Source organism: Canis lupus, chromosome 4 (genome assembly GCF_048164855.1).
Source record: "Canis lupus baileyi chromosome 4, mCanLup2.hap1, whole genome shotgun sequence".
NCBI classification, from domain to species: domain Eukaryota; kingdom Metazoa; phylum Chordata; class Mammalia; order Carnivora; family Canidae; genus Canis; species Canis lupus.
Window position 1 is genome coordinate 32910060 of NC_132841.1, and position 21047 is coordinate 32931106.

Consider the following 21047-nt stretch of genomic DNA (forward strand, 5'->3'; position numbering starts at 1 on the left):
TATCCCTTCGTTTGCCCTCTCACTCTCCAAACTGAAAAGCCCATAAGAACACATGCCTTACATTTGAAGACCTCTCTAGCCCAGCCCGACTATGATGCCCCATTTGTTGCCAGTGTCAAGGAAAGTTGAGATTTTGATGACAATTAGAGCATCAGTACTAGGCACTTATCACAAGAAGGTGCTGAGGGGAGTAAGCGGTTGACAGATTCACTGTTGGGAAAACAATTCAGAGTTTTGGCAAAAATCTCCCCAGATGGTTGGCCAAACCAGACCAGGTTTGCTTACCTATGACCTCAACTTCCAGTCTCCTGCTGGGAACTCTACGTGTTTCAGAAAACCCACACTGTCAGCTAAAAAGGCCGCAATACCCAAACATCACCCTCAGGGACAGTGGCTGTGGCTCACAACTGTTGGAGGAGTCGCACCAGGGAATCTGTGTCATTTAGACACCAGCTCACAGGTGCCTCCCACCCAGGCTCTGATGAGACGTGCAAAATCTAATCCTGTAGGGTCTCAGGATTATTATTATGTGTTTTATTTCCTAGCAATTAAGAACTGGCCAACGAAGCAAGGCTGCACTCTTCCCTCTTTAGGCAGGCGGACTTCTAGGTAAAGGCACTCAGCAAACATCATTTACAACCAAAGAGCCCACTTGGGTAACACGAGACCTACTGGCTGAAGGGTCCAAGTGTTGCCCACAATTCTCCCCACGCCAGTAAATGAAAGATGCCTTTATTTGGACTCCAAAGATGGTATCTGTTACCTTTTCTGGGAAAGATATTAGGGAATTCATCATCCTACTAAGAGCCCTGATCTTTGCTTGTCTCCATCAGGATTTTCTGTAGCAGAGAATGGAGCTCTAATTATTAGGAGAGAAGCAAGAACTGCAAAAAGGCACTGAGTTTTCTCATAGGAAGAGTCAAGCACTAAAAGAACTCTGGTTTGGGGCCTTTATTCTTCTGGTCAGACCCACCTGCCTAGATCTGACCAGATTTTCAGAAGTGAAGGTGCAAGACCCCTACCCCGCATAGCCCTCCTCCTGCGTATGCTGCCCACTGTTCCACCAAGACACAGTCAAGGACCCTGTACTCTTGACAGTCACTTACAAGAGCACTGTGCCATTTCCAGCCACGGGAACCCCACTATTTCCTAGGTAACTAGGAAGGAAAAGTTTATAGGCTGCTTCTGGAAAGGCCAGTGAATCAAAAAGGAAAAACTCCCCAGTTCCCCAATGGGGTGATAAATGCAGGTAAGCTGGCCACTGGCCTTTTAAATGTCTCACAAAATTCACTTGCTTCAGAAGCACAGGAAAAAAACAAAAACAAGAAAACCCTGACTCTTTTCCCTTTGTCCTCTCACTTCAGAAACTGCCTTGTTTCTTGAGATTTTTATTTTTCTTTTCCATGAAAGGGACAGAATCATTAACCACCCTTGGGCTTTCCCAGGACCACATTAATCTGATTTGGGGTATTTCCCTTCGGTTAGAAATGGTAAAGTGAGCCAACTCCAAGCTCCTGAAATGGAAACCTGTGTCACTCACTCCTCATGCAAAGCCCCAAGGCTCCCTGGTGGAATCGGAGACTCGAATTGGCCTTGTTCTTTTACCCAGGCAATTAATAATGCATTTGGCAAAAAAAAAAAAAAAAGACTTGTTTGCTAGGCTCCAGAGACAGCTGCCAATGTTCCATAATTGAGTCCAACCTGCTCAGCTAAGGTGCTTTTCTCCAGGATCTGCTGGGTGGGAGCTGCGGGGACCCTGCCAACGATGCGCTCTCCCTGGGAAGGACATGCTGGCTCATTATTTGCATAATCAGACCAACTCCCCCAGCATGTGTATGGCACTTTGCAGTTTACATAACGTTTCTCAACAGTTATTTCAGTTAATAGTTACTGCTCGTGTCTCCCATTTGTATTTCCAAAAAAAAAAAAAAAATGGACAGTAGATAAGCCCCACCATACCTTCTCAGGTGTGACTGATTTCATACAGGATTGTTCAACTCGATGACAGTTGCGTTTACTCTGGGTCTTTCCTATCCTGTTAACATTCCAAAACTGGGGATGCTGCTTTCCACAGAACACCCACCCCCAAAAAATGACTCATCTCCAGAAACAAGTTTGAGGCATATGTGATTCCTATTTAAAGTCCTCTCAACTCCCTATTCTTCAAAGGATACAGTTTAAAATCTTTAGCCAGATTCTGTTGATGCACATGGATCTAAATGATTAATTTAAACCACTATGCGGTCATGTTCCTGTGGGTACGTAGGCCACAGTGGATGCCTCCATTCCCTTCCTGGGGAGTGATCTTTTTTGGCTATTACAGTGTTTCACTGCAGGTGCTTGTACATGTCTCTAGTGTATTCACACCAGAATTTCACCAGGCTGGAAATAAAAGTCCTGTGGTAACAAGGAGAAACTTAGAATGTCTGACTCCATTTTGCTGCCATCCCCTTGCCTTTGTGATCTATAGCTTAGAAACTTCTGCTTAGCCCTGCATAGAAGCATGCATATTAGCTAAGATTTGCAAATTACTTCTTAACCAAAATCTACCTCACCAGAGGAGATAAGTACACACAGAAGTGACTATGCTGGGGCACCTGGGTGGCTCAGCGGTTGAGCATCTGCCCTCAGTTCAAGGGCATGACCCCGGGGTCCTGGGATCGAGTCCCCCATCGGGCTCCCTGAGAGGAGCCTGCTTCTCCCTCTCACTGTGTCTCTGCCTCTCTCTGGATCTCTCATGAATAAAATCTTTAAAAAAAAGAAACAAACCAATGACTATGCTAGGTTTAAGATTTACAGGAACAACATGACCAGATCCTTATAAGCTAAGATCAACTGACCTAGGACAAAGAAGTTACAGGACCTTCCTTGATGCCTACAGATGCTCAGTACCTCTGGACTTCAACCTCTCCCAATTCCCCCTCTTCCTGACATAAACTCAAAATCTCATGCTCAGAGGGGTGGTTCTATAGGACAATCGTCCACTATCTCCTCAGTCTGCTGGCTTTCCAAATCAAGTCACTTTCCTACCCAACATCTTGCCTCTTAATTCACTGGTTCGTCGTGCAGCAAAGCAGATGAGCTTGGACTTGGTTATGATTTGGCCAGCCAGCCAGGAGCAACTGCCAGCCAGGTGGCCAGCCTGTCTGTCCCACGGATTTGTCAGGTAAGTCCCTAGCAGCGGCAGGGACCATTTGTTGGGGGGGCTTTCCCCTTGAGTACCTGGAGTGGGACTGGTTGCCCCTGCCTCTGACACTTGGGGCAAGGAATGGACAAACCTCTCCAAGGCATCAGACTGGAGAGTGGGGTAAATCTCTCCGCTGTGTACAACCAGGAACTCCCTTTCCCTTGGTCTGGGCTTTTCCTTTAGAAGAAGCCACTTTGTTAGCATTTGTGGGGGGTGCACTGTGAGAGACGGGCAAATAGTTGTTAGACTTTTACCCAATTTGCGAACCAGTTCCTTTGCATTTGGTTGGTTTGTTGCTGCAGCTTTTGGGATCTTTGGACAAAACAAGCCACGTTAGATTTGTTTTATAAAATGCCTTGAATGTTCTTGACTGTGTTCCTTCTCCCATTCAGTTGCCTCCAGATAGGGGGTTTGGCTCTCTTGGCTTGTCTAGGAGGCTGTCTGGCTCAGTCAGTGAAGCTCTGGCTTTGGGAGAAAAACCAGAAACCGAGAAGCAATTTGGTTCAGTTGGTGAAACTCCAACGGTACTGCAGGCTCCATTCACAGTTTTGTTCCTTCTGTGTCCTGGGTTTTTGCCTAGGAAGATGGCACTGCCCCTCCTGTCCCCCCAAAGGAAGTACATCAGCACGTATTTTTGAATAAAGGGTGCTGAGGGCTGAAAGGCAACCAAAGAAGCCTATTTTGCAGGACGGAGAGACAGAAGATGGAGATAAAGGAATGTTAGTCCAGATTTTGAATCTGCCCCTGCCCTTGCCAGCAGCACCCCTGCTGCGTCTGCCCGCACCTCTACCTCCCTCTGCTCCTGGCACCATGGCCAGTACAGCCCACAGGAGGCTCCCTGTGCCTCTGGAGCTATTGGCTCCTCCTCCTTTTACCTTCACTGTCAAGGAACAAAAAAGACCCCATGCAGATGGGCCGCCACCTTTTGAGGTCCAAACTGAAGCACCTACTACATCAGCATGAAGGGGCCCAGGGTCTCCCCTGGATTTCACCCACTTCAGATTTCCCCCCAGAAGCCCCAGGTATAATTGAGAGTGGGGAACACCCTGACTTTTAGTGGGCACAGGTGCAACATACTCAGAATTAAAGCTAACTCAAGGTTGTTAGCTTAATTAAAATAAACATGTCTTTAGAGTTATCAGCATCAGATGTAAAACTTCATGCTACCAAGGTTTATTAAAGGTCACATAAGCTTATGTTATCTCTGTTGCAATTCATCAGCAAAAAGAGGACTTAAAATAATGGTTAATTTTATCTGACTCAGGACGTTTTCATGGGTAATTAAGAGCAAGCAGGTTAATAAGAAAATTTATAGGTAAACTTTTTTTAAATTTTTTATTGGTGTTCAATTTGTCAACATACAGAATAACACCCAGTGCTCATCCTGTCAAGTGCCTTCCTCAGTGCCCGCCACCCAGTCACCCCCACCCCCCACCCACCTCCCCTTCCACCACCCCTAGTTCGTTTCCCAGAGTTAGGTAAACTTTTAAATAGCTTTCAAAATCTGTGGTAAACCTGAAACTTCAAAGTTTCTAAGTTAAAAGGTAAATTTAATTAAAGTCATCGGATAGCTAAGTCTTTTCCAAATATGTTAAAAATACTAAAATATTACTAAACATAAGTTTGTCAGCTTTTATCTTATTACAGAAAAACTACTGATACCTGGATCTGTTAATAAAGGTGTTTTAGGTTTCGTCGAAAGTTGCACTATAAAAAAAACATTTCTAGAAATTATAAAATGTATTTATGAATTTGTCAATCTAAGGAATTCTGGTGTAACAGGTTCCCAATTGGTCACTACTTAGTTTTCATTGGAAACTAAGGTTTCTAAGGGTTAAAATTCTGATAAATATAACTAAATCCTGGGTCACATGGGTGGTTCAGATGGTTAAACATCCAACTCTTGATTTCAACATTAGGTCATGATCTCAGGGTCATGAGATTGACTCCCGTGTCATGCTCCTCACTGGGCATAGAGCCTGCTTAAGATTATCTCTCTCCCTCTCTGCCCCTCCCTTCAGTGCACTCTCTCTCTTAAAAAAAAAAAAAAAAAAAAAAAAAAGGAAGAAAGAAAAAAGAAAAAGAAAATATATAATTAAGACTGTTAGAAATAAGGAAAACAACTCTGCATGTAGAGAAAGCATGAGAGGTGTAGCAAAGGTATAAGAAATTAGAACATTTTTTGTTGAGGGAAAAGAAAATAATTTTGTCCTGAAATTAGATTGGTTGTTTAAAGAGGAAAACCTTAGGACAAAATCTGAATGAAGAAAAGTTGTATATGAAGTTTGTGAAGGGGAATCTTTGAAATAAATCTTATGCATGGTTAGGACTAAGACTGGAATGAATGAGTTTTTAAAATACACCAGTTTAAGATTGGAATTTGTTTTTTCCCTTGTTAAAAAGACAGTTTTCTTGGATTGTTGGTCTACTCTTGATAAATTGTAAATAAGCCCTTTTTATCTGACCAGAAAAATAAAGTTTCAGTGTTTTATCTTCATCACATCTTTGGTTACTTAAAACTTCTCAGTATTAAAAGAGCTAAGCTGTGGAGGTCATATTGGTTCAATGGATAATATAAAGTTTTATAATAATCTGTAACCTTATTTAGGCATGTGCTTTAGAACCATCCAAGGCTCTTAATAAAATTCCAAAAAATTCAAATTCTAAATGAGATCTTTTTGACTACTCAGGTTTGTTTATCTGGTATGTTAAGTTACATAGGAGGCATTGTCAAACAAACGGCAAACCTTCTTAGGTAATATGTGGGCAAATGCTATAACTATTCCAGAAATTATATAAAATTTCTAAAGTTTTAATGTATCATGGTATGTTATCATATGTAATTCTAATTATTGAAATATACATCACAAAGGTAACTGAATTTCCTTGTCAACTGCATTATAATGAACACTCATCACATTTTTAACCATGGCCATTTTTGAGTCTTTTGGGAATGAGAGGTGCAGACACTTCCAGTGCTGTCCGGCAGACCCACATGGAGGGTACAGAAATCAACAAGAGTCTGCTGGCTCTGAAGGAGTGCATCAGGGCCCTCGGACAGAACAAGGCTCACACCCCGCTTCGAGAGAGCAAGCTGACACAGGTGCTGAGGGACTCCTTTATCGGGGAGAGCTCAAGGACCTGCATGATCGCCATGATCTCACCAGGCATAAGCTCCTGTGAATATACTTTAAACACACTAAGATATGCAGACAGGGTCAAGGAGCTGAGCCCCCACAGTGGGTCCAGTGGGGAGCAGCCAGTTCAAATGGAAACCGAAGAGATGGAAGCCAGCTCTCATGGGTCCCTGGTCTCAGGCAATTTCTCCAAGGAAGAGGAGGAACTATCTTCCCAGATGTCCAGCTTTAATGAAGCCATGTCTCAGATCAGGGAATTGGAGGAAAGGGCTATGGAGGAGTTCAAGGAGATTATACAGCAAGGGCCAGGCTGGCTTGAGCTCTCCAAGATGACCGAACAGCCAGACTATGACCTGGAGACCTTTGTGAACAAGGCAGAGTCTGCCGTGATCCAGCAAGCCAAGCACTTCTCAGCCCTGCGTGATGTCATCAAGGCCTTGCGCCTGGCCATGCAGCTGGAAGAGGAGGCCAGCAAACAAATAAGCAACAAGAAACGGCCCCAGTGACGACTGCAAATAAAAGATCTGTTAAAAAAAAAAAAAAAAAAAAGTTACAGTTACTGCTTCACCCCAATGCCCTTGTAAATGTGTTTCAGCTTCAAGGAGATGCATGAAAATGACTTTTGACAAGTACAGGTTTCTGATATCTTTAAGATCTTAAAACTAAAAATTTCCAGAACTAATGGAAAAACTGCATTCAAACAGAAAAATTAGTAACATAGGACTGAATAAACTGAGGAAGATGATCATAGTTTTTATGACCGTTATTTGAAACTTTGCTGGTTCTCTAATGTTTGCTTTTCTAGATTTAAAGAAACTTTTCTCTCAAGATATCTATGAATTACAAAAATATGAAAAAAAATATTCCTTTGTGAGCAAATTTAAATTTATCTTTTTTCCCTACCTGAATCCTCAAAAATTCAGGAACTCTTGGTGAGTATTGTTTCTTTCGTGGCAATTCTAATTATTTGCATAAGTTCAACAAGAATCTGTTCTTCTTGTAACAGGACACTGCTGAAAACATCAGTTATTTGACCAAGGCTTTGACTGGAATGTTGTCTTTGAGACACACACACATGGACTCAGAGGTGATGAACCAGTTTTAAGCAACTAAGTTTGACCTTATGGAGCCAGTAAAGCCCCTTGAAATTGGTGGTCTGATGCTTTGCTTAAAGGGTTCCCAGCAGCCTTGGAGTACCTGGGTGGCTCAGCTGATTAAGTGGCCAACTCTTGATTTTGGCTCAGGTCATGTTCTCAAGGTCATGAGATCGAGCCCTACATCAGACTCCAAGCTGGGCATGGGGCCTGCTCAAGATTCTCTCCCCCTCCTTCTGCCCATCCTCCCACACTCATGCATGCTCGCTCTCAAATAAATAAAATCTTAAAAACACACGCAAAAACAACCACCACAACAACAGAGTTCCAAAGAGCTTTGCCAAGTTAAGAATGTCACTTCCTAGCAGGTGCAGGAATCTCAGGATATTTTGTAGACCTCAAGAAAAGAGGAATTCACCCAAACCTACAAGTATCACAGGCACATTTGATGGCAAGTATTTGGTGTGGCTTTTAGCCTTGAAAGGCTATTAAAAGTCCAATATGAAATTACTTATAAAAACTTCTAGCAAAGCAAGTTTAAAAGAAGCTACATGAAAAAAATAAAATAAAATAAAAAAATAAAATAAAAAATATAAAATAAAATAAAATAAAATAAAATAAAATAAAATGCTACATGGTCAACTGCTATTCCTGCTGTACTTCCGTAAATAATGGAATAAGTGTCTTACATACTTATGTAAATAATGGAATAAGTGTCTCTCCCCCTGCCCTTCCCCCTACTGGCATGCACACTTGCATGCAGTCCCTCAACTAAAAAAATCTTTAAAAAAAAAAAAACAAAACACTCCTACATTCCTAGGGAATCCATGCAGCAAGAATACATTCATGGTATCAGTGTGTTTTGATATTCTTATCCTCACACAGACGCTACACAAACTACACCTACACACTACACACCCATATGTGCTACACATGAACAACCCTAGATTCACTTTGTTAATAACTCAGAATTTTTGCCTCTGTGATCACAATTAAGCTGTAGGTTTTCCTTTTGTATGCTTCCTCTGCATGATTTTGAAATCAAGGTTATAATAAACTCATAAAATTCATTGAGATATTTTCTTTCTTGCCTAGTCTCTGAAAATACTTCTATAATGTAAAGATTATCTATTCTTAAAGGTTTGAAAGAAGAGGTTTGTAAATGATCTGGACCTATTTTTCATTAGTATTTGAGGAAATTCAGTAAATTTCTAGTAACTGATTTCTTTTAGGGGAATTTTCTATTTATAAATAATTTTCTAGAAATATTTTTTTAAGATTGTATTTATTTATTTATTCATGAGAGACACACACAGAGAGAGAGAGAGGCAGAGACACAGGCAGAGGGAGAAGCAGGCTCCTCACAGGGAGCCCGATGTGGGACTCGATCCCAGGTCTCCAGGATCACACCCTGGGCCAAAGGCAACGCTAAACCACTGAGCCACCCGGGCTGCCCCTAGAAATAATTTTCTGTTTACAAATGGTTTTATAGACTTCTATTCTTTAAAAATTTCCAGTTTTTCATCACATAGTCATTCATGATTTCTCTCCATAAATATTTAAAACCCTATGACCTTCAGTTGAGGGTTCCTGAACACACCAATAGTAAAAATTAGCATTTCAACCCTAGCAGGGGGCACCGACCTATGGTCAACAAATCGTAGGGAACATTTTTCCCACCCAAAATATCAACTTTTGCTGTCTGCCTCTATGTGTCCAAGGGTGTATTCCTTTTTCTGAACTATTTTTTCATACTATTTTATTCTACTATTTTATGCAAAGGTCTCAGTTGCAATATGCTGCCTGGGCAACAGCATGGCTTTAATTTTGCAGGCAGATGTTAAAATTTGTACCACTGGAAAGGAGTTAAGACAGCAGAGAGGGGACCCTAAGCTTGTCTCATCCCTTAAACACAGCTAGATAGTTAGCAAATAGTTCTGAACACACCAGAAATCATTCGGAGATCTGAGAGAATAAAAACTACAAGTCTACGTAGAAAAGCGATCACCTTTTGAAAGGTAGGAGGTGCAGAGTTGACATAGAGGAGCTATAATTATAGGTACTGTGGCAGGAAGGGAGCCTTGCTCATGGAGGCTACCGCAAAGTATTATAAGCAGAATGCAAAATCTGAACTTTTAGAAGTCTGTGACCATGGGGGACATGCCTGACTTATGGTGCACAGGGGGTAAAGTGTGGTATAATCTTGGGAGTCACAGCATGGTCTGAGGGTCCCCTGGGTTGCAAGAATGGGTGGCTCCAACCTGCTGTGCTGTGCCCAGCCGTGGAAGAGAGGAAGCCACTGAGAGCAGCAAGTCCTGGTGTCAGCTTTCTGCTCCATTTTGCCATAAACTCCAAATTGCTTCACAGTTTGTGAGACCACTTTCCTGGAAGAGGACAGGAAATGGCAAAAGTGTGACAAGACCCCCTCCCCCAAGAGGATCATCACAGGTCCCTGCCGCAGGGGTCCCTAAAACTTGGAGTTTAGAAACTCAGTTGCGCACCTGAGATAAGAAAGCTCAGACACAGGCAGGGTGAAGGCAGGGTTCAGACAGAAATCAGGGACACAAAAGGGGTGATTATTGCTATTCTGTGAGGGCTCCCAAAAAGTGGGGGTTGTGAGCTTTCAGCCCTGGGGCTAGAGAGCAGGGCGTCACCATCTTCATCCCACCCATGGAAAGCCTTCAGGGAGCAAAACAGTGTCACCTCATGGAGACAAGAGCCACTTATACCAAGTCCCATCCTCTTTACCCCAGAGAAGTGTTTCCATTGAAACAAGTTAGCTGGAGAATCAGCGCAGCAGTCCCCTCCCCCAGAAGAGCACCACAAACAACTTGCTCCCACCAAGTCTGCTGATCACAGAGTGCTGCAAATCTTCAGCTCTAGGGGAAATAGGATCTAGCTTCCTTTTTACTTTCATTCTTTATTCTTTTTACTACTATTCATTTTTTCAATTCCTTTTTTTTTCCCAATTTTGAGTTTTATGTATTTTGTATATTTTTTTATTTTCATTTTATTTTGGAAAAGCAGGCCAAAACACACCCAGGATCTATTTTTTGTTTTGGGTTTTGTTTTATTCTTTTCCAGACAAAATGACAAGATGAAGAAATTATCCCAAAAGAAAAAATAGGAAGTAAGACTCATGGCCAGATATTTAATCAATACAGATTAAAATGTCTGAACTAGAATTGAAAACAATGACTCTAAGGATATTAACTGGGCTTGAAAAAAGCATAGGACGCAGCAGAGAATCCCTTACTGCAGAGATAAAATAACTAAAATCTAGTCAGGCCAAAATTAGAAACTCTATAACTGAGATGCAAACCCAAATGTATGCTATAAAAATGAGGATGGATGAAGCAGAGGAACAAATCAGTGATACAGAAGATAAAATTATGGAAAATTATAAAGCTGAAAAAAAGAGGGAAAGAAAGGTAATGGACCATGAAGGTAGACTTAGGGAACTCAGCAACTTATTAAAATGTAGTAACATTGATATCTTGAGTTCCAGAACATGAAGAGAGAGAAAAAAGGGCAGAAGGTTTATTCAAATTATAGTTGAAAACTTCCATAACCTGGAAGGACACAGACCTCAAAATCCAAGAAGCACAGAGAACTACCATTAAATTCAACAAAAGCTAATCATCGCCAAGGCATACCATAGTCAAATTCACAAAACACACAGACAAAAAAACCTGAAAGCAGCAAGGGCAAAGATCTTTGACCTACGAGAAAAGACAGACCAGATTTTCAGCATATCTGTCCTTGGCAGGCCAGAAGAGTGGCAGGATATATTCAACACGCTGATTGGGAAAAACATGCAGCCAAAAACTCTATCCAGTAAGGCTGTCATTCATAATAGGAGAGATAAAGACTTTCCCAGACAAAAGCTAGAAGAGTTTGTAACCACTAAACCAGCCCCTGCAAGAAATTTTAAGGGGGACTCTCTGAGTGCAGGAAAAAAAAAAAAAAAAAGACCAAAGCAAAAAGACTAGAAAAGACCAGAGAATATCACCAAAGCTACGAACTTTACAAGTAATACAATGGCACTAAATTCATCTTTCAACAATCACTCTGTATGTAAGTAGCCTAAATGCTCCAATCAAAAGGCATAAGGTATTGAGAATGTATAAAAAACAAGATCCAACTATATGCTGGCTACAAGAGATTCATTTAGATTCAAAGTTTAGATTGAAAGTGAGGGGATGGAGAATCATCATCAGCTAAAGGACATCAAAAGAAAGCCAGGGTAGCCATATTTATGACAGACAAATTAGATTTTAGAACAAAGACTGTAACAAGAAATGAAGAAGGGCATTATATCATAATTAAGGGGTCTAGTCATGAAGAAGATCTAATAATTATAAGTATTTATGCCCCCAACTTGGGAGCATCCAAATATATAAGTTAATAATATACACTCAAAATAATAACAGTAGAGGACTATACTACCCCACTTACTGCAATGGACAGATCGTCAAAACAGAAAATCAAAAAAGAAACAAGGGCTTTGAATGACACACTGGACTGGATGGATTTAACAGATATATTCAAAACATTTGATCCTAAAGCAGAAGACACATTCTTTTCAGGTGCACATGGTACATTCTCCAGAATAGATCACATACTGGATCACAAGTCAACCCTCCCTGAGTACAAAGGGTTGAGATCAAATCATGCATTTTCAGACCACGATGCTATCAAACTTGAAGTCAACCACAAGAAAACATTTGGAAAGACCTCAAATACATGAAGGTTAAAGAACATCCTACTAAAGAATGAATGCGTCAACCAAGAAATTAAAGAATAAAAAAATACACAGAAGCAAATAAAAATGAAAACACAACAGTCCAAAATCTTTGGAATGCAGCAAACACAGTCCTAAGAGGGAAGAAAATCTGATCTACTGAGATAGATCTCCTACTACCAAGGCCACTGAAGGATTTGCTGTCACCCTTCCCAGTCTGTTTCCCAGAAACCTTGCCATTTCTAGCATACACCAAGTACCTCTCCTTTCTTGAAAGTTTAATTCTGCTTTTAAAGGAATATCGAGGGCAGCCCAGGTGGCTCAGCAGTTTAGCACTGCCTTCAGCCCAGGGTGTGGGTCGGGCTCCCTGCATGGAGCCTGCTTCTACCTCTGCCTGTGTCTCTGCCCCCCCCCACGCCCGTGTGTGTGTGTGTGTGTGTGTGTGTGTGTGTGTGTGTGTGTGTGTGTGTCTCATGAATAAGTAAATTAAAAATCAAATAAATAAATGGATTTCGATTTCATGAAGCATTTCTAGTGCTATGACAACGGCAGGGTCTTCAACTATGTCTCTGAGGTATCATGGGAAGAGGAGAGTCGACTGGCTCCTAAGGCTGCAGAATCCTGGAATCTGGGCAAGTGGAACCAGTGAGGAATTAAAACCTAGGCCTATATGAGGAGGCTTCATTGAGGAAGAAACATTTTAGCTGAGACCTGATGGAAAGCAGGATTATTTATATAGAGCTGGGAAAGAGGAAGGAGGCATGCTTAGTTGTAAACAGATCTTCACACTGTAAATTTAAGGCAAGCCCAAATTGTAATAATCTGAAGGGAAAAAAGCTAAACAGACAAAAACCCTGAATGAAAGGAGTAGATGCAGGGTAAGTGAATAGGGAGAACTAGTGAATGAAGTAAGAAAACTTTTCGGTTGAGAGCTCCCAAACGAAGCAAGGCTATGTATTTAGCTCTGTTCAAACCCTGAAAGCATCAACCCAGAAAAGCCATTCCCAGAATAACTGGCCCCAGACAGACACAGCTTTGAGTCTGTGTAATTGGTGCTGTGCTAAGAGGCTGGTGGTGAAGTGGCTGGATCCTAGCCGGAAACGGGCCACTTTAGTGTAATTGGAGGAACAAGATGTCCTCAAACAGAGTCCAGTACCTGAGTAATCAGGGCTGTCCTGAGGACATAAAGCCCAAGGTGAAACGAGCCACTCCAGTAAATGACACAAACATTGGCTAAACTTCATCTCATTCTAAGTACAAGTTCAAGCCCACTTTCCACCTTGCAAAGTGAAATCAGAGGCATTTTTATTCATGAAGTGAATCAAACCCAGGGATAAAAACAGTACTGCTCCACTTGTAAAGGTGCCTTTTATAGCTGGCGTAAGAGCTGTGAACAAAGTGATAAAAGGGGCTGGGGTGGCTGGACTATTTCCCCATTCTTGTTAGAACAAATTCACACATACACTAAAGTGTTTTGTCTTTTTCTCACTTTGGCCCCAAATGCAAGCAGGCGATAAAATAGTTTGTGAGCTAAATCCATTTTGAAAGAGCAGCATTATGAGTGCGTCTGGGCAGATGAAGGGATCAGGGCCTGTTCATATTAAATAAACACTAGTTATAACCAAGTCCTTTGAACATTTGCATCCAGGGATGAAAATCTTAATTATCTGACAAAAGGCTGTTTAATCACCAAGATCTGAGCAAGTACTGAAAACTTCCAGCCCGCCGGCCCGCCCTCCGTTTTGCATGTAAAGACATCAGTGATGTTAAGAAATCAGAGCTGTCCGTCTTAAGCTCTGGACGCTCCAGGTCCCTCAGCAATACACTCTTTAAAAGGGAAAATGCTAGATTGAGAAATTCTATTGCAACTAAATGTTTCTCCATCAACTAGGCAAAATTTCTAGATTCCAATATGGAATTTCTTAGTTTTCTATTTCCAGCAAAATTTTCAGGCGGGAGTTGGGGGCAGCATCAGAGTTCATTCAAAATCAGTCAGTGAGGACTATCTTGTGGTAGGGATATAATTTTACCAGCTTTGGTAAAACAAGAATGCAATACCCCCAGGCTTCGTGATGGGCCTTAATTACAAAGATATAGACAAATTAGAAAGAGGAAAAGTTCTGAGAGAAGGGGAGAGACAGAAAGAACAAAAACTGTAGTTCAGAAGGAGGAGAGACTCCTTCCGGCTCAGCATCTTCCAAAACAATTGCTGTCACACTCTAGGCATTATGGGAAGTTAATAGATTTTTTTTTTTTTTTATGTCCCTAATGTGAAATAGGGACGCCTGGATGGCTCAGCAGTTGAGCATCTGCCTGTGGCTCAGGTCGTGATCCCATGGTCCCGGGATCGAGTCCTGCATCAGGCTCCCTGCACGGAGCCTGCTTCTCCCTCTGCCTTGGTCTCTGCTTCTCTCTGTCTCTCTCATGAATAAATAAAACCTTTTAAAAAGATTTACAATTATGCTGCAGAGAACACTTCCCTGGAAGGTTTTCACACAACTGCTTACACCTTGAACTACATCCCAAGTGAGGGAAGAGGAGGGCAGTGGGGTTGGAAGATGGAGAAGGATATCATGGGATGATAATGACCTGAGCTGGAAGCCAAGTTTGCTCAGGATGCAGTAGGAAGGGAAGGCAACGATGCTGGCAAAGCCTGTACCAGGATACACAGGAAGAAACATTAAGGACTTGATTCAACTGGAGTAGGAAGTGGAAGGAGGAACCAAACGGAATTATGCTTACAAGATTTCATGGATGCTTTATGTTTCCTCCAAATTCACATTTAAACCCAACTTTGCTGTTTATCGTACTTTTCCTGACTTCTTGAACCTGTGAATTAAGTATTTCACCAAATTTTGCAACTTTCCAGCCTTTATTTCTTCAAGTACCACCCTGGCCCATTCTCCTCCTTCCTTGTGGAATGTTACAGTTCCATAGCTTGTTTGATGTTGTGTTTATCTGAGGTTCTATTCAGTTTTGTCTTCAAATTAGTCATGACCTTATGCCTTATTGTGTAAAGTCTAATTCTTCACCACAAAAATTTTATTCTTAATCCTAGGGTATGTCATCCTCAACTCCAAAGACCTAATATTTCTGAGTTTTCCACTGAAAGTCTAAGGTACTTAGAGGCATCTCCTCACTCTGCTCTGGAACACTGCTATCTCCTGTCCTGTTCTCTGATATCACCATTCAGCTCTTGACCTACAGGGGGAAATTTGTATGAAGCCTCATAAAACCCTTCTCTGGACACATGCAGCTCAGCCTTTGGCCACAGGCCCATGCTGTATCCTCCTAGATTACAGAGGTTCCTGCCCCCCATGCACCCAGGTCCACACAATGGCCCCTCCTCAGCTAGCTCACTCTGCAAATCACAGCAGTTTCAGCATCCTTGGACTTCATCTTTGGATTCTTAGCTTAGAGAGAATGTGGCTCTATTTGGGACCACTCGCCTTCCCTTATGTCAGGAAAGTGACTCCAGACAAAAAGCTGGAGCAATCGGGGGAGGGGGGTGCTTACCTTGTTCCCTTTCTCTCCGAGAGCAGCATCCTATACTGCCTGTCGCCCAATGCTTCACATATTTTGTCTGGGTTTATAGTCATTTTCAGTGGAAGGAAAAATCCAATATCACTGTCATGGCTGGAAGCAGAGTAAAGAATTTTGATAGCATGTTCATCATTATTCAAAATTCTATACCCAGTCACCATGTTATTTATGTATAAAGCCGGCTGAAACTCATACTGCTAGGGCTCAGAAAGCATACCGCCCCATACAGCTTTCCTGAAAAAGAAGTACCCAAAATTCTGTAACCTCCAAAACTGTGCAAAAATTCAATTATACTTAAGATGCCACATAAAAGAAATGATTGAGAAGACTAAAACTGGTCAAATTTGAATCTGTTTCTAAATAACTACTGATGTAATCCTGAAACATCATGTAAATTGAAAACAAAACCACTAAAAAAAAGATACGAAATAAAAATGTCAAATGTATTTACTAGATGTTATGGAGCACCCCACATTTTGCTCATTTTAGTGTATATAACTTCTTTCTAGCTTTCCGTAATAGCTGCTTGTACATTTCTTTTTTTTTTTTTTTTCTTTTCTTTTTTTTTTTTTTTGCTTGTACGTTTCTAATGGCCATTGAGCCAGGGCACCCATCACTGTGGATTTGAGGGGTCTGCTGTGATGACAGCTGCGGATTCCTCCTATTGCCAACACCAAGTGCTTTCCCATTTACATGTACCTGTGTCATACAAGCCTTGCTTTCTATTTCCAGGTTGCCCTGCTGCCGCTGAGGAACAAGAAGCCGTGGGACCCACCCAGCACCCACAAAAGCACAGCCCAAAGAGGACAAAGTCAAACTTTGATTAATAAGGCACAGGATTCAAAAGATACCAATCTCCCCCTTTCTTCTGAATGAACTGCTCAAAGTTCTATAGAATTTTTTTTCAGTTACTTGGAAAATATAAGAAAAGGCAATCAGTCCACTTGCCACATGTTCCCTGACATGTGCTCTTCCGCCTTCCCTCCCTTATCCCAAATTCTCCCTCAGTCCCATCCCCCAGAATTGCATTCTCGCACTCAAAATGATACAAGAGCGTTATGTATGATATAGTAACAGATCTAGAAGCTGAGGCTGTACTTAAAATAAGAATATTTGGGGGAAATAAAGAATATGTAAACACATTAAAACATGTCACAATATAGGATAATCGAATACTGCCTTCAATCTTGCCATTGGTAAAGAAATTTTTAAGTGAAAGAAAAATTGCTGGCATAAAGATAATTTCTGGACAGCTGGGGGAAAAAGTCTCAAAGAAAACTTACAAAATATAGAAAAATATAGGACACAAGGGTAGGAAACAACTAGCAGAAAAGAAGGAAAAAAGGAAGTATAAGATACAATCAATATACCACAACAGGATTTTTTTTAAGAACTGCCTCAGTACAAGCACTGTTTGGAACCTGGATAAATGAATCAAATCAGATATGGACTCCAATCTACTACGTTGGGGGAAACAGAAATTAATAAACAAACGTGTAATTGCATGCCACATGATTGCTGTGGGTGAAAGCCATGCTTCCATGTGAGCCCATAACAGAGGATCTGACCTAGCCATAGCTTGGGGGTTGGAATCAGAGGAAAAAAAAAAAAAAAAAAATCAAGCTCTATGCTTGACAACAGCCTTCATATGGGGCACTCTCCCAACCTATCCGTGATCATTTTCTCTCCCATAACATGACAGCAAGTCATAATCCCTACCTGACGTGTTTTTTGTCAACCAGAGGAGATGATGCTATTGAGAACATTTTGCAACCTGTAGATCCCTCCACCTGAGGATTTGTGACTTGGTTTCTCGTCTCCTTAAAAATCAGCATGACGCTTAACACATAGTAGGTGTTAGATACTGAAAAATCTCCTAAACCTTTTAACGGGCCTAAATAGTGCCAGTCTAGCAAATAAAATGATGTAAAATCAACTTGATTTTTCCTGTTACCATTCATTCTCTTGTGTCCCTGCCATCACAGCTCACACCTTCAGAAAGATTTTATGGGAGAAGTTGTGACAAGAGTTAAAAAAAAAAAAAAAAAAGTGCACACATTGCTCTAAGTATGAGAGCTAATAGAGTAGCATTTGCTATAATGTATAGGTGAAATAAAGCATCTAGGCTCCACAAATGACTGGGTCTGCCTCAATCCATTCGCTTAGATGAATCATGAATTGCTTTCAATTCTTGCTCCCTCTGAGCTACAGAGATTTCCAAACTGAAATCCTGCTACTGCGTTCAATAGGTACTGATGATGGAAAAGCCATTTCTTTAATGAGAATTTGGTAGGAAATGGTTTCTTTGTGACTCCTCCTCCTCCATTGAATTGTTCCTAGAATTCAAACAGAAAGGGGACTCACTCCTATAATTTGTCCAAACTAAGGTATCTTGAAATGACAGATAATGCACAATTTGCTTTTCGGAAATAGAGTCCTATCTCATGAGCTCCGAAGGAGGAATAACTGAATTGATTTGTGAGAAATCAAAAGAGAAAAACACTTTCCAATCTTCAGTAGCACAGGAAAAAATATTTCACCTACTATACAACCTGAGCCCTATCACAGGATTATAGTCGGGGCTCGGGTCAAAGGCAACTGATAACATTCTAATTTGATCGCCTTTTCTAAGTTTTTAGACATACGGCCTGATTCTAGGCCTAAATGTTTTCATGGAAATATTGGAAAATGAATGAGATAAGCTCTACATCTTGAAACTCGGCATCAGGGTTTTTGTTTTTGAGATAATTACAGACGTGTATGTGCTGCTAAGAAATAATAGTAATGTATTTCCTCTTTACTCCATTTTCCCCAGTGAGAAACTTCTTATAAAACTATCGTACAAACCACAACCAGGATAGCCACACATTAAAACAATCTACAAATCTCAGATTTCTTCAGTTTTTTTTTTGTGCTTATGCTATGAATTGTTTCACACATATAGATTCATGAACCTAACATTCTATCTGCACAAGCATTTTCCATGTCGATGTTTTACGACCTTTCCCACATCATTCCTTGTCCTCACAATAATCCTTTGGGACTTTTCCCTCACTCAGCAAAACATGAGGTTTTTTTTTTTCCCAAATTGTTGCACATATCAACAGCTTTGTTCCTTTATACTGGTAAGCAGTACTCTATGGTGTGATGTACCATGACTTAACCATTCTGCCACGGGAAAACACGGATTGTTCCACATACTGGGCTATTAAAAGTAAAGTTGCTACTTAACATTCATTCACAGATTTTTGTGTAAACATGAATCTTCATTTCTTTGGGATAAATGTCCAAGAGTGCAATTGCTGGGTCATATGGTCATTGCGTGTTGAGTTTTATAAAACATGGGGGAACTGTTTTCAGAGTGGATAGAACCTCTTACGTTCCCACCAACAATGTAAGAGTGATGTGGTTTCTCTCTCTGCGTCTTCGTTAGCCTTTGGTGTTGTCGATATATATATATATTTTTTTTTAATTTTAGGCATTCTAATAGATGTGCAGTGATATCACATTGTGGTCTCCATTTGCATTTCCCTAGTGGCTAATGATGCTAAATGTTTGCACATATGCTGATTTGCTCTGTTTTTCATTCTTTTGCTTCTCTTCTTGTAGGTTGCTTGGGCTTTTTAAAAAAAAAAAAAAAAAAAGATACCATCCTGACTCATTTATTGTGTTTCTTCACATAGTGCTATGTATAGCTTTGTTGTGGCTGCTCTGTGTTACAATATACATACAGGACTGTCTACTGGTATCAAAGTTATGCCACTCGGATTGAAGCATGGAAACCTATTTAGGTCATGTCACACTTTTAAATGTCATGTCTTGAGAATCAGTATTATAATTTACATTCTAATCACATAGGTTTTATAAAACTCATGAGAGGGATAGTCTACTTACCCATTGATCTGTTCTTTCCATTGTTTTTCCTTCCAGCCTCACGTTTCAAGATTCTTTCTTCTGTCATTTCCCTTCTGTTTCAAGAAACTCTTTCAGCTATTCTTTAAGCAATATTTTATTAGTTGTCTTTCAACTTAGAATGTCTTTATTTCCTCTTCATTTATGAGGAAGTTTTGCTGGCTATAGAATTCTTGGCTAACTGTTCTCTTCTTTTGCCGCTTTAACAATATTATGACATTTCTGGCATCCATAGTCTCAGGTGAAAAACCCAGTTATTTGAGTGGTCCTTTCTCTCCTGGTTTATTTATTTTTTACCTTTTACCTCCCGCACTTTACCCATTTCTTTCAACCCACACCCCACCTCTGGCAACCACCAATACATTCTGATTCTATAAGCTTGTTTAAAAAAAAAAAAAAAAAAAAAGATTCCATATATAAGAGATCATATATTTGTCCTTCTCTGACTTATTTCACTTAGCATAATGCCTTCGAGGTCCATCCATGTCACAAATGGCAATGATTCATTCCTTTTCATGGCTAAATATTTTATGTGTATGTATGCATGTGTGTGTATACACACATCTCTATCTTAAGCACTGATAGATGCTTAAGTTGTTTCCATCTCTTATCTATTGTAAATAATGCTGCAGTAAACATGTGGGTACAGATAGCCTTTTGAGGTAGCATTTTCACTTTCTTCAAATAAACACCCAGAAATGGAATTGCTGGATATCCGATAGTTCTATTTTTAATTTGAGGAGCATCCATATTTTCATAGTGGTGGCACCAATTTACATTCCCATCAACAAGGCACAAGTGTTCCCTCTTCTCCACATCCTTGCCAATATTTTTTATCTCTTGCCTTTTTGATAATTTTTTGATAATAGCTATTCTAACAGGTGTGAGGTGCTGTCTCGCTATGGTTTTGATGTGCATTTCACTGATGATTAGTGATGCAGAACATCTTTTCATATGTCTGTTGGCCATCTGTAGGCCTTTGGAAAAAGGTCTATTCAGATCTTCTGCCCTTTTTTAAAATCAATTTTTTTCTATTAAGTTTTAGTTCTTTATATATTTTGGATATTTACCCCTTATCAGCTACACGATTTGCAAATATGTTCTCCCATTCAGTAGGCTGACTTCTATTTTTGTTGATAGCTTTCCCTTGCTGTGCAGAAGCTTTTTAGTTTTATATAATCTTTTTTATTATTATTTTTGCCTTTGTTACCTTTACTTTTTGTGTCAAACCATCATCCCCAAGACCTTTCTCAAGGAGCTTACCATCTATGTTTTCTTCTAGCAGTTTCATGGTTTGGGGTCTTACATTCAAATCTTTCATTTTAAATTTTGTGTATCATAGAAGATAATGGTCCAGATTCACCTTTTTGTATGTGGCTGTCCAGTTTTCCCAGCATCATTTATTTAAGAGACTGTCTTTCTCCATTGTA

General features: G+C 40.5%; 1 long non-coding RNA gene across 1 annotated transcript; it reads left to right on the forward strand.

The window, feature by feature from the left end:
- The first annotated feature begins 2819 nt into the window (after nucleotides 1-2819).
- On the forward strand, nucleotides 2820-17641 carry LOC140632129 (uncharacterized). The gene is made up of 2 exons (XR_012029666.1): nucleotides 2820-3166; nucleotides 16438-17641. It is a non-coding gene; the product is annotated as an uncharacterized lncRNA (long non-coding RNA).
- The last annotated feature ends 3406 nt before the right edge of the window (nucleotides 17642-21047 follow it).